This window comes from Saimiri boliviensis, chromosome 1 (genome assembly GCF_048565385.1).
Source record: "Saimiri boliviensis isolate mSaiBol1 chromosome 1, mSaiBol1.pri, whole genome shotgun sequence".
NCBI classification, from domain to species: domain Eukaryota; kingdom Metazoa; phylum Chordata; class Mammalia; order Primates; family Cebidae; genus Saimiri; species Saimiri boliviensis.
Window position 1 is genome coordinate 286,531,902 of NC_133449.1, and position 14,575 is coordinate 286,546,476.

Here is a 14,575-nt window from a genome sequence, read left to right on the forward strand (position 1 = left end):
CTTCTTCTACTACCCATTCTGTATTCCCTTTGCTTTCTGCAAGCACCTCAGCAGGTTGTGGTTTTTTCCTGGTGGAGTGACCCAAACCTTCATTCCTAAAGGCTCTGGATCATTTGTAGTACTGTCTCAATTGGACTGTTGTAGTTTCCCATTGACCTTAATCACAAGCATGGTAATACTAAGAGATGCCCTAATGGATCCTCTATACCATGCATAATCTTCCTTACCTCCATTGTGGAGTAATAGGCTGATTTCATCTGGATAGTACAGATCAAGCACCCCAGCCAACTGCAACTCTCTTAGCCTGTTGACTTAAAGGTAGGAAGAATCCAAAGTGTCCAGGGGGCAATATTAACTTCCAGTTTAATGGAATTATTGTGTCTCCTGGTGGAAGCGTTCCTCCCTCTGGAACTAGTAACACTAGGCCAGCAGAATGTAATGTTGAGGAAAGAGGAAGCAAAAATTTTGCTAGTGGATCACTAGGGGTGATGGTGAGTAGTGCCACTTTCACTTCCAGCCCTCAATTTCTGGAACTGTGAATCCTGGCTATGGGAAAAACAGTATCATATATTGAATGCTGATTCAGAGCATACACAGCCTTCTGGAGAACTCTGCCCCAGCCCTGCAAAGTACTGTCACCTAGTTGGCGTTGTAATTGTAACTTCAAAAGTCCATTCCACCATTCTCTCAATCCAGATGTTTCAGGATGTAAGGAACATGGTAATACTAGTGAATTCCATGAGCACAAGCCCACTTTAGCCATAAGGAGAGTGCCTTGGTCAGAGGCAATGCTTTGTGGAATACCACAATGGCGGATGAGGCATCCCATGAGTACACAGACGGTAGTTTTGGCAGAAGCATTGTGTGCAGGATAGGCAAACCCAATCCAGAGTAAGTGTCTATTCCAGTGACGACAAATCTCTGCTGTTTTCATGATGAAAGAGGTCCAATATAATCAACCTGCAACCAGGTAGCTGACCGATCATCTCAAGGAATGGTGTCATATAGAATGCTCAGTGTTGGTCTCTGCCTCTTTCATATTGGGCATTCAGCAGCAGTCTTAGCCAGATCAGCCTTGGTGAGTGGAATTTGATGTTGCTGAGCCCATGCATAAACTCTATCCCTGCTACCATGGCCACTTTGTTTATGGGCCCATTGGGCAATGACAGGGGTAGCTGGGGAAAGAGACTGGGTGGTGTCCACAGAAGTCATCCTATTCACTTGATTATTAAAATCCTCCTCTGCTGAGGTCACTCGCTGGTGAGTATTCACATGGGTTACAAATATCTTCACAGTTTTTGACCACTCAGAGAAGTCCATCCACATACCTCTTCCCCAGATTTCTTTGTCACTAATTTTCCAATCATGCTTCTTCCAAGTCCCTGGCCATCCAGCCAAATCATTGGCTACGGCCCATGGATCAATATATAATGTCACATCTGGCCATTTCTCTTTCCATACAAAGTGCACAACCAGGTGCACTGCTCAAAGTTCTGCCCACTGGGAATATCCCTTCACCACTGTCCTTCAGGGATGTCCTGGAAAAGGGCTGTTCCCACTGTCCACTTTTGGGTGCTGCCTGCACCTGGGAATCAGGCCCTAATCTTCTCTTCCTCTGTCAAATGGTCATAGGGAACTCTCCATGAGGCCATCAGTGCAGGGTGGGGGAGAGAAGGCAGGGTGGCAGGAGTGGAGACCATGGGCATTTGAGCCACTTCCTCATGTAACTTACTTGTGCCTTCAGGACCTGCTCCAGCCCAATCATGTACATACCACTTCCATTTGATGATGGAAAGCTGCTGTGCATGAACCAGTTTATGGCTAGATGGGTCAGAAAGGTTCATGATAGGCAGTTCAGGTCACATGGTGACTTGGTTACCCATAGTCAAACGTTCAGTTTTCACCAAAGCCCAGTAATAGGTCAATAGCCATTTCTCAAAAGGAGATTAGTTATCTGTAGAAGTTGGCAGGACCCCGCTCCAAAATCTTGAAGGCTTCCACTGTGATTCACCTATGGGGGCCTGCCAAGGGCTCCAAACAGCATCCCTATCTGCCAGTGATACCACAAACACCATTGGATCTGCTGGGTCATATGGCCCAAGTGGCAAAGCAGCTTGCACAGCAGCCTGGACCTGTTGCAGAACTTCTCCAGTTCTAGACCCCACTCAAAACTGGCAACCCTTCAGGTCATTAGATAAATTAGCCAGAGTAACACATCCAGATGAGGCATGTGTTGCCTCCAAAATCCAAATGGGCCCACTAGGCATTGTGTCTTTCTTGGTTGTAGGGGGAACCAAATGCAGTATCTTATCCTTCATCTTAGAATGAATATCTCAACAGACCACACCACTGGACTCCAGGAAATTTTACTAAGGTAGAAGGTCCTTGAATTTTAGTGAGATTTATTTCCCATCCTCTGGCACACAATTGTCTCACCAATAAGTCCGGTGTGTTTGCTACTTCTTGCTCACCGGATCCAATCAGCATAATGCCATCAATGTAATGGACCAGTGTGATATACTGTGGAAGCAAAAAGTGATCAAGGCCTCTCTGAATAAGACTATGACACAAAGCTGGAAATTGATATACCCCTCAGTTAGGACAGTAAAGGTATATTGCTGACCTTGCCAGTTGAAGATAAATTGCTTCTTGTGGGCCTTATGGACAGGAATGGAGACAAAGTCATTTGCCAAGTCAATGGCTGCATACCAGGTACAAGGAGATGTGTTAATCTGCTCAGGCAATGAAACCACAACTGGTACAGCAGCTGCAAATGAATTCACAACCTGGTTAAGTTTACAATAAGCCACTGTCATTTTCCAAGATCCATCTGTCTTGAGCACAGGCCAAATGGGAGAGTTGAACGGGGATGTGGTGGGAATAACCACCCCAGCATCTTTCAATTCCTTGGTGGTGGCACCAATCTCCACAGTCCCTCCAGGGATGCAATATTGTTTTTGATTTACTATTTTTCTAAGTAGACGCAGCTCTAGTGGCATTGATTTGTCCTTTTCTACCATAATATCCCTCACCCTACTAATCAGGGAGCCAATGTTGGGGTCCTGCCAGTTGCTTAGTATGTCTATGCCAATTATGCATACTGACACTGGGAAAATGACCACAGGATGAATCCAGGGACTCACTGGATTCACAGTAAGTAAGACCTGAGCTAAAACTGCATTAGTTATCTGACCTCCACAAGCCCCTACTTTAACTGGAGGACCACAATGATGTTTTGGGTCCCCTGGAATCAATGTCAGCTCAGAACCAGTGTCCAGTAGTACACAAATTGTCTGATCATTTCTCTTTCCCCACTGCAGTTACCCTGGTAAAAGACCAGAAATCTCCTTGGGGAAGGATGGGAGAAAGATTCGCTGCATAAATTGTTGGACATGTGGTGGGGTCCTTCCTCAAGGGGACCAGTCTCCCCTTCATTCAAGATGTTCTGGGTCTGTAAACTGGCTCAAGTCTCTGGAAATTGACTGAGGGTCCATGATTCTCTGTTTTTATACTTCAAATTAGTCCTTTATCCATTTGACCTAGAAGTTTTCTGCTTATATAAAGTAAGAATGCAGTAGGCTTTCTATCAGTTTCACTTCTAGGAACACCAACATTAATTAGCCAATGCCAGAGCTCTACACAAGTCAGACTATTCTTATTGCCGCTTTGCCTCTGCTGTCCATTACAGTAGCTGCACCCACCTTGCCTTTGATGGTTGAGTGCCACCACTTGGCCCCTGACATCTGGGTATCCAATTATTCCCATTGTATTTAAATTTTGTAATTGAGTGACTGCGGTACCCACTTTGGATCTGACATACAGAGAAGTGCAATTACAGGGCTCTCCAAAGACACAGGTGCTGCTCTCATGAATCTATTTCAGAAGGCATTGGTCAAGGGTATGTCTTCTGGCCCCTCCCAGCTGGGAGAGGAGTAAGTCTAAACTGACTAAGCACTCCACCATCCCAATCTCCCTAAGCCTTTGGATCCCTTCCTCTACATCAAACCAAGGGAGATCAGGCATTTCCAGCTTGTTCACACTGGGCCATCTTTTAATCCGTATGTCAGCTAACCAAGCAAATAAACTATTAGAACCATTTTTAACTCCCTGAGTTACCATATTAAATGCAGAATCCCTATTTAGTGGGCCCAAATCAATAAGTTTAGGCTGACCCAACTCTATATTCCTTCCATCATTATCGCACACTCTTGATAAACATTCCCATATCTGTTCTCCAGATTTCTGTTTATATAAATTAGAAAACTCAAGCAGTTCTTTTCAAGTGCAGCACACTTTCTCATGAGTCACTCTTTCAACCTCACCTCTAGGGGCCCACCAGGACTTAAGTCTAGTTATAGGCCTAGAAGCAAACAGGGGTGTGGGGATGCCTCCTGAGGGGAATTTACATTATTTTGCCTGGCAACTGCCTCAGGGGAGGCCATCACTGTTGCCTCAGGCAGCACAGGATTTATCTCCTCAGACAAAGGTGGAAAGGCTGATGGCAGCATGGGTCAGGGAGGGGAATATTGGTGCTACTGGGGATGGGGAAACTGTTTCTTCTGGAAAAAATGGTTCATCAGAGTTTATAAGCTCAGTGTTCCCAGCTTCATTAGGGTCCTCCCACAAATCCCCATTCCAAGTTGCAGGGTCTCATTCTTTTCCAATCAATGTCCTCACTTTAACAGTAGACACCTGGCAAGGCTGCAAGCACCTTTCTTTGCAGGTCAGTCACTCACATGATAACAGCTTATGTTTGTTTTTCACAATTTCAGCTCTTTCTCAACAGAAGATAAGACTCTCACTCAGGGCAATCTTAGCAGATTTGTGTCTGCTTCTAAAGCCAGGAGACAGAATTCCTGAGTTCACCTTTCTTTCATCACTTTGTCAACTGAACTTAGGAGCAACCAATCAGCTTTATTATGTTCCTTAGTTCTCCACATATGGTCAAGGGTATTATGTATAGAGGAAGAAGAAAACACAGGATACACAAAGTAACTAACAAAATCACAGAAGTAAGTATTCACATATCAATAATAGTCTTGAATATAAGTGAATTCAATCCCCACTTAAAAATCATAGAGTGGCTGAATGGATGAAAAAGAAGGCATAGCTCAACATATACTGCCTATAAGAAATTCACTTCACCTGCAAAGACACATGCAGACAAAATGAAGGGATGGAAAAAGATATTCCACACTAACAAAGACAAGAAGAAGCAGGAATAGCTATATCTATATCGGATAAAATAAGACTTTATATCAAAAAACAAAGAGATGTCATTATATAATAATACAGAAATCAATTCAGCAAGAGTGTTGGCTATATATATCTCCAACACTCTTGCTGAATATATATGTGTGTGTGTGTGTGTGTGTGTATCCAAAACTCTTGCTGAATGTGTGTGTATATATATATATATATATATATATATATATATATATATATATCCAACACTGGAGGACTCATATATACAAACTAAATATTATTGTATCTAAAGAGAGAGCAAACTTAAATGCAATAATAGCTGGGACTGCAACACCCCACTCTCAGCATTGGACAGATCATCTAGATTTATCTAAAGTACACTTCAAAAACAGCGTTTCTCATGTACTTTAGATAAAATGGACCTAACAGACATTTACAAAATATTTCATCTAAAAAGAACAGAATACACTTTCTTTTTATCAGTACACGAGACATTCTCTAGGAGAGATCACATTTCAGGCCACAAAATAAGTCTCAATAAATTTAAAAGAATTAAAATTATATTAAGCACCTTTTCTGACCAAATGGAATAAAACTAAATGTTAATAACAAAAGGAACTTTGAAAACTGTACAAATGCATGAAAATTACAAACATGCTCCTGAATGACTAAAAAGTCAGTAAAAGTATTAAAAATGAAATTTAAAAATTTCTTGAAACAAATGAAAATAATTACACAACATACCATAACCTATAGGATACACCAAAAGCAGTACTAACAAGAAGCTTATAGCAACAAATGCCTAAATCCCAAAAAGTAAAAAAGATTTTAAGCATAGAATATAATGATACATCCCAAGGAACTGGAAAGTCAAGAACAAATCAAATCCAAAATTGTCACAAAGAAAAAGCAATGAAGGGCAGAGTAGAATTTTTTTTTAAATAGAGACTGAAGAAAAAAAAAAGTTTCAAGCCACATATAATAGAACCTCCAGTAAACTAATAGTGAACTTCTCAGCAGAAACTTTACAGGCCAAGAGAGAATTAAATAATATATTCAAAGTGCTGAAAGAAAAAAAAAATTACCAGCCAAGAATAGCTATTCTTCAGAAGTGAAAGCAAAATAGTCTTTCCCAGACAGCAAAACCTGAGGAAATTCATCACCACTAGACCAATCTTACAAGAAATGCTCAAGAGAGTCCTATATCTAGAAATGAATGACAGTAATAACCATCAAGAAAATGCACAAAAGTATAATGCTCACTAATAGAGCAGATATGCAAAGGAGAAAGACAAAAAAATCAAACTTTATCACCAAAGAAAACCAACAAAATGCAACGATAAACAAAAGAAAATCCTAGGAACTGATAATTTCGCTTCTTAACTCTACCAGACATTTAAGGAAGAACTGATATTAATTCTTCTAAAATTCTCCCAGAAAACGGAAGACAAGGGAATTCTTTCAAACTAATCCTATGAGGTCAGCATTACCCTGATATCAAAGTCAAACAAGGACACAACAATAACAACAACAACAACAAAAAAAAATTAAAAATCACAGGCCAGTATCTCTGCTAAACATAGATGTGAAAATCCTCAGCAAAATACCAGCAAACTGAATTCAGCAGCACATTAAAAAGATCATTTACAACAATCAAGTGGAACTTATCCCAGAGAAGCAAAAATATTTTAACACATGCAAGTCAATAAATGGGATATATCACATCAACAGAAAGAAGGACAAAAGTCATATAATCATCTAAATAGATACAGAAAAAGCACTTGACAAAATTCAGCATTCCTACAAAATAAATATTCTCAACAAGAAACATACTGCAACATAATAAAGGCCATATGTGACAAACCCACTGCTAACATCACACTGAATGAGGGAAAGCTGAAAGCTTTTTCTCTTTGAATTAGAACAAGCTGAGGATGTCGACTCTCATCATTTCTATTCAATATAGTTCTAGAAGGCCATCCAGAAAAATTAAGTAAGAAAAACAAATAAATAACATCAAATTGGAAAGAAGGAAATCAAATTGCCCCTGTTTGCAGACAACATAATCTTATATGTAAAATGACCTAAAAGCTTCACTGAAAAACTCTTAGAACTGATAAACAAATCAAGTAAATTTACAGAATACAAATTATCATATAAAATTCAGCATCATTTCTGTACACAAATAACAAACTAGCAGAAAAAGAAATCAAGAAATCAATCTCATTTACAATAGCTACAAAAAAAATGAAATAAAAAATACCTAGAAATAAATTTAACCAAGGAAGTGAAAGATCTCCACAAGAAAAACTATAAAACACTGATGAAATAAATTGAAGAGGATAGAAACAAATGGAAAGCCATCCCATGATTATGGATTGGAAGAATCAATATTATGAAAATGACCATAGTACCAAAACAATCCACAGATTCAGTGCAATCCCTGTCAAAATAACAATGACATCCTTCACAGAAATGGGGGGGGGGGAATCCTAAAATTCACATGAACCACAAGACCCCAAATAGACAAAACAATCCTGAGCAAAAAGAACAAAGCTAGAGGCTTCACAGTACCCAACTTCAAAATAAAGTTACAGTAACAAAACACAGTGGCACTGGCATATAAAAACAGATACATAGGCCCATGGGACAGAATAGATAAACTAAAAATAGATTCACATATTTACAACCAACTGATTTGTGGCAAAGGTGCTGACAATATTCATTGGGGAAAGGGCAGTCTCTTCAATAAATGGTTTTGGGGAAAGTGGATATCCATACGCAGAAGAATGAAACTAAATACCCACCTCTCACCATACACAAAAATCACTCAAAATGGGTTAAAGATTAAATGTAAGACCCAAAAAAAGAAATTACTAGAAGAAAACACTTCAGGACCTTGCTCTGGGAGAAGATTTTATGAATAAGACTTTAAAAGCCCAGCCAACAAAACACAAATGAGATGACATCAAACTAAAAAGTTTCTGCACAGTAAAGGAAACTATACAGTGAAGAGATAACCAATGGAATGTGAGAATATATCTGCAAACTAGTCATCCCCCAAGGATAAAAATATTTGCAAACTATTTATCCACAAATAAATCATTATGGATTTATATCCAGAATACACAAGGAGCTCAAACAATTCAACAGGAAAAAAATAATAAATGCAATTTTAAATGGCCAATGAACAGGTAGACATCTCTCAAAGAACACATGCAAATGGCCAACAAGTAACAGGAAAACACTCAACATCACTAATCTTCAGGGAAATGCAAATCAAAACCACAATAAGATATCACTTTATCCTAGTTAGAATGGTTGTTATCAAAAGACTATATACATATATATATACTGGTGAGGATGTGTAGAAGAGAAAATTCTTATATACTTTTGGTGGGAATTTAAACTAGTATAGCCACTGTAGAGAACAGCATAGAAGCTCCTCAAAAAACTGCAAATAGAATTATCATGTGATTCAGTAATCCCACTACTAACATTTATCCAAAGAAAAGGAAATCATTATATTAAAGAGACATCTGCACCCTGTGTTTCTTGTAGCACTATTCGTAATACCTAAGCCATGGAATCAACCTAAATGTCCATAAATAGATTAACGGATAAGGAAAATGTTGTGTATGTGACATCTATATATTCAATGGAATATTCTTTATCCATAAAAAAATAATTTGTGACAGCATGGATGGGTTTAACTGAAAAAAGTCAGGCACAGATAAACAAATACCACATTTTCTCACACAATATGAAAGCTAAAAGAGCAAATCTCACAAAAGTAGCAAGTAGGATGGTAGCTACTAACGCCTGGGAAAAGGGAGAGGACAGCCAGAGGTTAGTTAGTGAAATAGGGAAAGGATGGCCAGAAGTTAGTGAATACAAAATTACAGTTATGAAGGAGAAATAAGTTCTAGTATTCTGTAGCACTGTAGGGGAGACTATAATTTACAACAATTTTTTGTATATTTTCAAATAGCTAAATCTGCTAAAAGAGCAGATTTTGAATATTCCCATCACAAAAAGAAACTATAAAGTTTGAGTTGATAGATGTGCTAATTACCCTGATTTGATCATTACACATTTTATCCATGTATCAAAATATCACACTCTACCCATCCCCAAAAATATGTACAATTATTATGTCAATTAAAATAATAATTTAAAAGTTATAGGCTTTAATATAAACTTTTTTAACATAAAGAGAAATTTTAATTTGAGATTTAGATAAGAAAGTAGATCAAGGGAACTAAGAATTAAGACTATTGGTTCAATTTAATCTGATTAAAATTACCAGTGATAAAATGCAAGATCAAAAACGTCAACTTCTGAAAAAATCTTCTGAGAAGTGCTTTCTTGAGGCAATAAAAGAGATTCGAGCCATAAATCAGAAATGTTTTCATATGCACATTATTCAATCCTTGTGCCTCTCAGGGAGGTACTCTTCTCAAAATGCTTACCAATAGCACCTGAAATCATTACTTATTACCACCTCTCTGATGAAATTTCTTTAAGAACGAAAAGAGAAAATGTGAATTATATTCATGTATCTCTTTAAGTCTAGGTTATTGAAATATTGTGACATAATTTTCTAAAATTGATAAATTCAATGTAATATTTCATACATAAACCAAACACCCAGTGAAACAGGAATTCAGGCAGGAAAATTTTTTGTCAATGTTTGTTTTTTTCTGATAGTATTTTGAAATATTTTTATAATCATAGAAATACAGATTTAATACAGAGAAATACACACTGAATGTGACAATCATGAATTTTTAAGATTAAACACAAGACTTCTAAACAGCATCCCACTTGCTGCAGACAGCTTCAAACCACTCCCCAGATTTTCCAGGGTTCAAGTTCATGTCTCTGCTATTGGGTATACTTCACTGGAAAACTGAGAAGCAGATGTTTTTGGAAAGTGTCTTGATTTTGCCAACAAAGCAGAGCCATTTAAAATTCAAGGTAGAATTATACCAGCCTTTGAGGAGAATCCACTGGAGGAGAAACATCCTGGAATTGCAGTGATTTCAATTTAAAAGTAAGATTCCTTGCTTAATGGCAGGTTCAGTGGTGATAAAAGAATAAATTAAACTTTTACTCCATGAAAATTTTTCAATAATCTTATTTTTACTGTATGCCCACTAAGTTAATACTATAGCCTCTTACAAGCTGTTACCAAACTGCGATCTAACCATCCATCCTTTTCTACTACTCTGTGTTTAAAAGCTCTCTTCCCTCAATGTCATTACAAAAAAAAAAAAAAAAGGAGCAGCACCAGAGTTATGAAAAATGAACCCAGGACTCCGTTGTCCCAAATATGTTTTTCTTACCTTTGTCTATATATTGCTTATGAGCATATGATTTCAATTTTCCAAATGCATGCTGAAGCACTATGGAAGCTGATTTGCCCTAATGAGGTGTCAAAAACTCAACAAGGAGGTTGCTCACACTTTCTGATGTCCTTTTTATTATTATTATTTCTCTTTTTGGAAGAAATCATGATGACTTTATCTCTGAAACTCACACAAAGAACTTTCATCATATTTTTTCTGTCCTCCAATAGCTTACATTTCTCCTCCCCCTGCACACTGCAAAAGGTACTATTGAAAATATTTAATAGATAGATAGCCAAATAGGTAATAGATAGGTAAGTAGATAGATAGGCAATAGATGGATAGATGGGTAAACAGGTGGATAGGTAGGTAGATAGACAAATAATAGATAAATAGATAGACAGATGGATAGAGAGGCAGACGTACCTAGGGATATATATAATGCTTATGTACATGCATCTATACATACCAGGATTAGAGATAAAATGTGGATAAATGACTATGCTTATTTGGCTTAGGGTAAAATAGAAGTGTTTGTATTTTCAATCCTTCTGTATTACTTAATATTGAACAATTCAATTTATCTTGGAACTATACTGTCTGAAAGATTAGCCACAAATGGTTATGTAAATTTTAATTAGTTAAAATTATGTAAAAATTAAAATTAAGTTTCTGTCACACTGTCATATTTCAAATGCTAAGCCCTCCTGTGTATCTAGTAACTACTGAATGCAACAGCACACATGTAGAATATCTCTATCCTCACAGTTCTATTAGACAGCTGCTGTCATGGAATTTTTTTCTCAAACACATTTTTTCTATCATTAAATGAAGGTTTAATTGGACATTCAAGGGCTGAAACATTCTTTCCCCAAGAGGAAAATTGCTTTCCTCAAACTCACATAAAAACCCTAAAAAGGTCCTACAGATCAATTTTGAGTCACCAGATTAAACTACAGAAAGAAAAGCTCAAAGCCTCTGACTTCAAATTCCAGATTCTGTCCTGTAATCATTGAACCTCAGGGTTGAAATGGACCTTACGGGTTATCTGATCCAATCATTCTTTTCCTATTTACCAGAGCCCCTTCAAAAACTCTACAAAATTACAATCTAGCTCATGCTTGAAAACCGTTAATAAAACATAGCCATGCCTCCAGGCTAAACCCAAACACTAAGAAACTGTACAAGTTGTTAAATCAACAACAACTGATTATAGATCATAGATCCTAGTTGCTCATGGCTTTGCCGCTTGTGATTTTATTAAATTGCCCCCGTGCTGAGGGCAGTGACACTCTTCCTTTTGTATGCTACTTACAGGAAAATTAATAGCTTTTGCCCAAAACACCATTTGGCAGCACTTCTTTAAGAAAACATAGCTGGAGGGGAGAAAAAATGATTGTTTTTCATAAAGCACTTCTGTTTTGACAAAGTGCTTGATTATTCAACAAAATGCTCCTATCACTTTGCTAATTCTTCTCCTAGCACACAGTCAAGACGCACTCTAGACCTTCGAAACTGAACCCAGCCATATTTTTATGTTGAACTGGAGTATATCCAGTTTGGGCAGATGCTGCAGAAGCTCCCTTTCTCCGGGGTTTATTGTTCTCATTTTTTAATCACCTGCCAGGTGAACTATGGCTATGACGAATAAGGAGGGCTAAACTTGACTTGCTTATAATGCCCTCGAAAGCAAGAAAACTGAGGAGATCCAAGATGGCCAAATAGGAATAGCTCTGGAGTGCAGTTCCCAGTGAGAACAATACAGAAAGTGAGTGAGTGATCACCACATTTCCAAACCAGTTTTTACTACCCACAGAACAGAAGATACCCAGGCTGAAAAGGACCACGAGTTTCCAGCATGACTGTTTCAGCTGGCTCAGTGGGTCTCCACATAAAAACTCACATAAAACTGGGTGGCCATTTCAACTGGCACCTGGAACATGTGGAAGACAGAACTGTCCATTCAACTGAAAAAAGGGGGGCTGAAACAGGGAGCCAGGTGATCTGGCTCAGTAGGTCCCACCCCCACAAAGAATAGCAATCTAAAATGCTCTGGACTGAGAGTTTCACAGCAAGCACAGCTGGACCCGGGATGGTCCAGCTCTGTGGAGGGAAGGGCATCCGCCATTAGCAAGGCAATCCACCACCATTACCGAGACAGTCCCCCATTACCAAGGAAGTCCACCATTACCAAGGCAGTCTGCCATACTGAGGAAGATCACTGTTACTGAGGCAGTTCTAACTATACCTCTGTAAACAAAACCACAAGGAAGTTCACACTGCAGCTGAGCAGAGCCCATGGCAGCTCAGCAACACCTCTGCTGGCAGACTGTGAGTAGGCTACCTCCTTGCTGGGCAGAGCATCTCTGAAAAAAGGCAGCAGCACATCAGGTACTTATAAATAAAGCCCCACCTTCCCAGAACAGAGCACCCAGGAAAAAAAGGCAGTTATGAGTTCCACTGCAGCAGACAAATTTACCTGCCCAGCAGCTCTGAAAGCAACAACATGGTTCAAAGCTCAGCACTTGAGCTCCTATAAGGAACAGACTGTCTCCTCAAGCAGCTACCTGACCCCAGTATATCCAAAGAGACACCTCATAAAGGATAACTCAGGCTGACATCTGGCAGTTATCCTTCTGGGACAAAGATAACAGAAGAAAATCATCAAAGATATCCAGGACTTGAACTCAAATCTGGACCAAGTGGACCTAATAGGCCTTTACAAAAATCTCCACCCTAAATCCACAGAATATGCATTCTTCACAGCACCACATTGCACCTACTCCAAAATTGACCACATAATTGGAAGTAAATCACTCCCCAGCAAATGCAAAAGAACGGAAATCATAACAGTCTCTCAGACCACAGAAAAATCAAATTAGAACTCAGGATTAAGAAACTAACTCAGAACGGCACAACTTCATGGAAAATGAACTGGCTACTGAATGTTGACTGGATAAACAATGAAATGAAGGCAAAAATAAAGATGTTCTTTGAAACCAATGATAACAAAGACACAATGTACCAGAATATCTGGGACACATTTAAAGCAGTGTCTAGAGCAGGCATCCCCAAACTATGGCCCATGGGCCACATGCAGCCCCCTGAGGCCATTTATCCAGCCCCCCTCCACACTTCAGGAAGGGGCACCACTTTCATTGGTGGTCAGTGAGAGGAGCACAGTATGTGGTGGCCCTCCAACAGTCTGAGGGACAGTGAACTAGCCCCCTGTGTAAAAAGTTTGGGGAAGCCTGGTTTAGAGGAATATTTTTAGCAATAAATGCCCACATGAGAAGCAAGGAAAGATGTAAAACCAACACCCTATCATCAAAATTGAAAGAGCTAGAGGAGCAAGATCAAAAAAACTGAAAACCCAGCAGAAGACAAGAAATAATGAAAATCAGAGCACAACTGAAGGAGATAGAGACACAAAAAACCCTTCAAAAAATCAATAAATCAAGGAGCTGTTTTTTTGAAATGATCAACAAAATAGACAGACCAATAGCCAGATTAATAAAAAAGAAAAGAGAGAAGAATCAAATAGATGCAATAAAAAACGATAAAGTGCTGATTCCACAGAAATAGAAACTCCCATCTAAGATTACTACAAACAACTCTATACACATAAACCAATAAATCTGGAAGAAATGGATAAATTCCTGGACGCTTGCACCCTCCCAAGCCTAAACCAGGAAGAAGTTGAAACCTTGAACAGACCAATAACAAAGGCTGAAGTTGAGGCAGCAATCAATAGCCTGCCAACTAAAAAAAGTCTGGATCCAGATGGATTTTACCAGAAACACAAAGAGGAGCTGATACCATTCCTTCTGAAACTATTCCAAACAATACAAAAAGAGGGAATCCTTCCCAAATCATTTTAGGAAGCCAACATCATGCTGTTACCAAAACCCAGCAGAGACTCAACAAGAAAAGAAAACTTCAGGCCAATATCCATGATGAACATAGATGCAAAAATCTTCAACAAAATACTGGCAAACTGAGTGCAACAGCACATCAAA

The 14,575-nt window shown here is 38.7% G+C and overlaps 1 pseudogene; it reads right to left on the minus strand.

The window, feature by feature from the left end:
* Positions 1-271: 271 nt before the first annotated feature.
* LOC141585610 (uncharacterized) overlaps positions 272-14,575 on the minus strand; it is a 59,418-nt pseudogene continuing 45,114 nt past the window's right edge.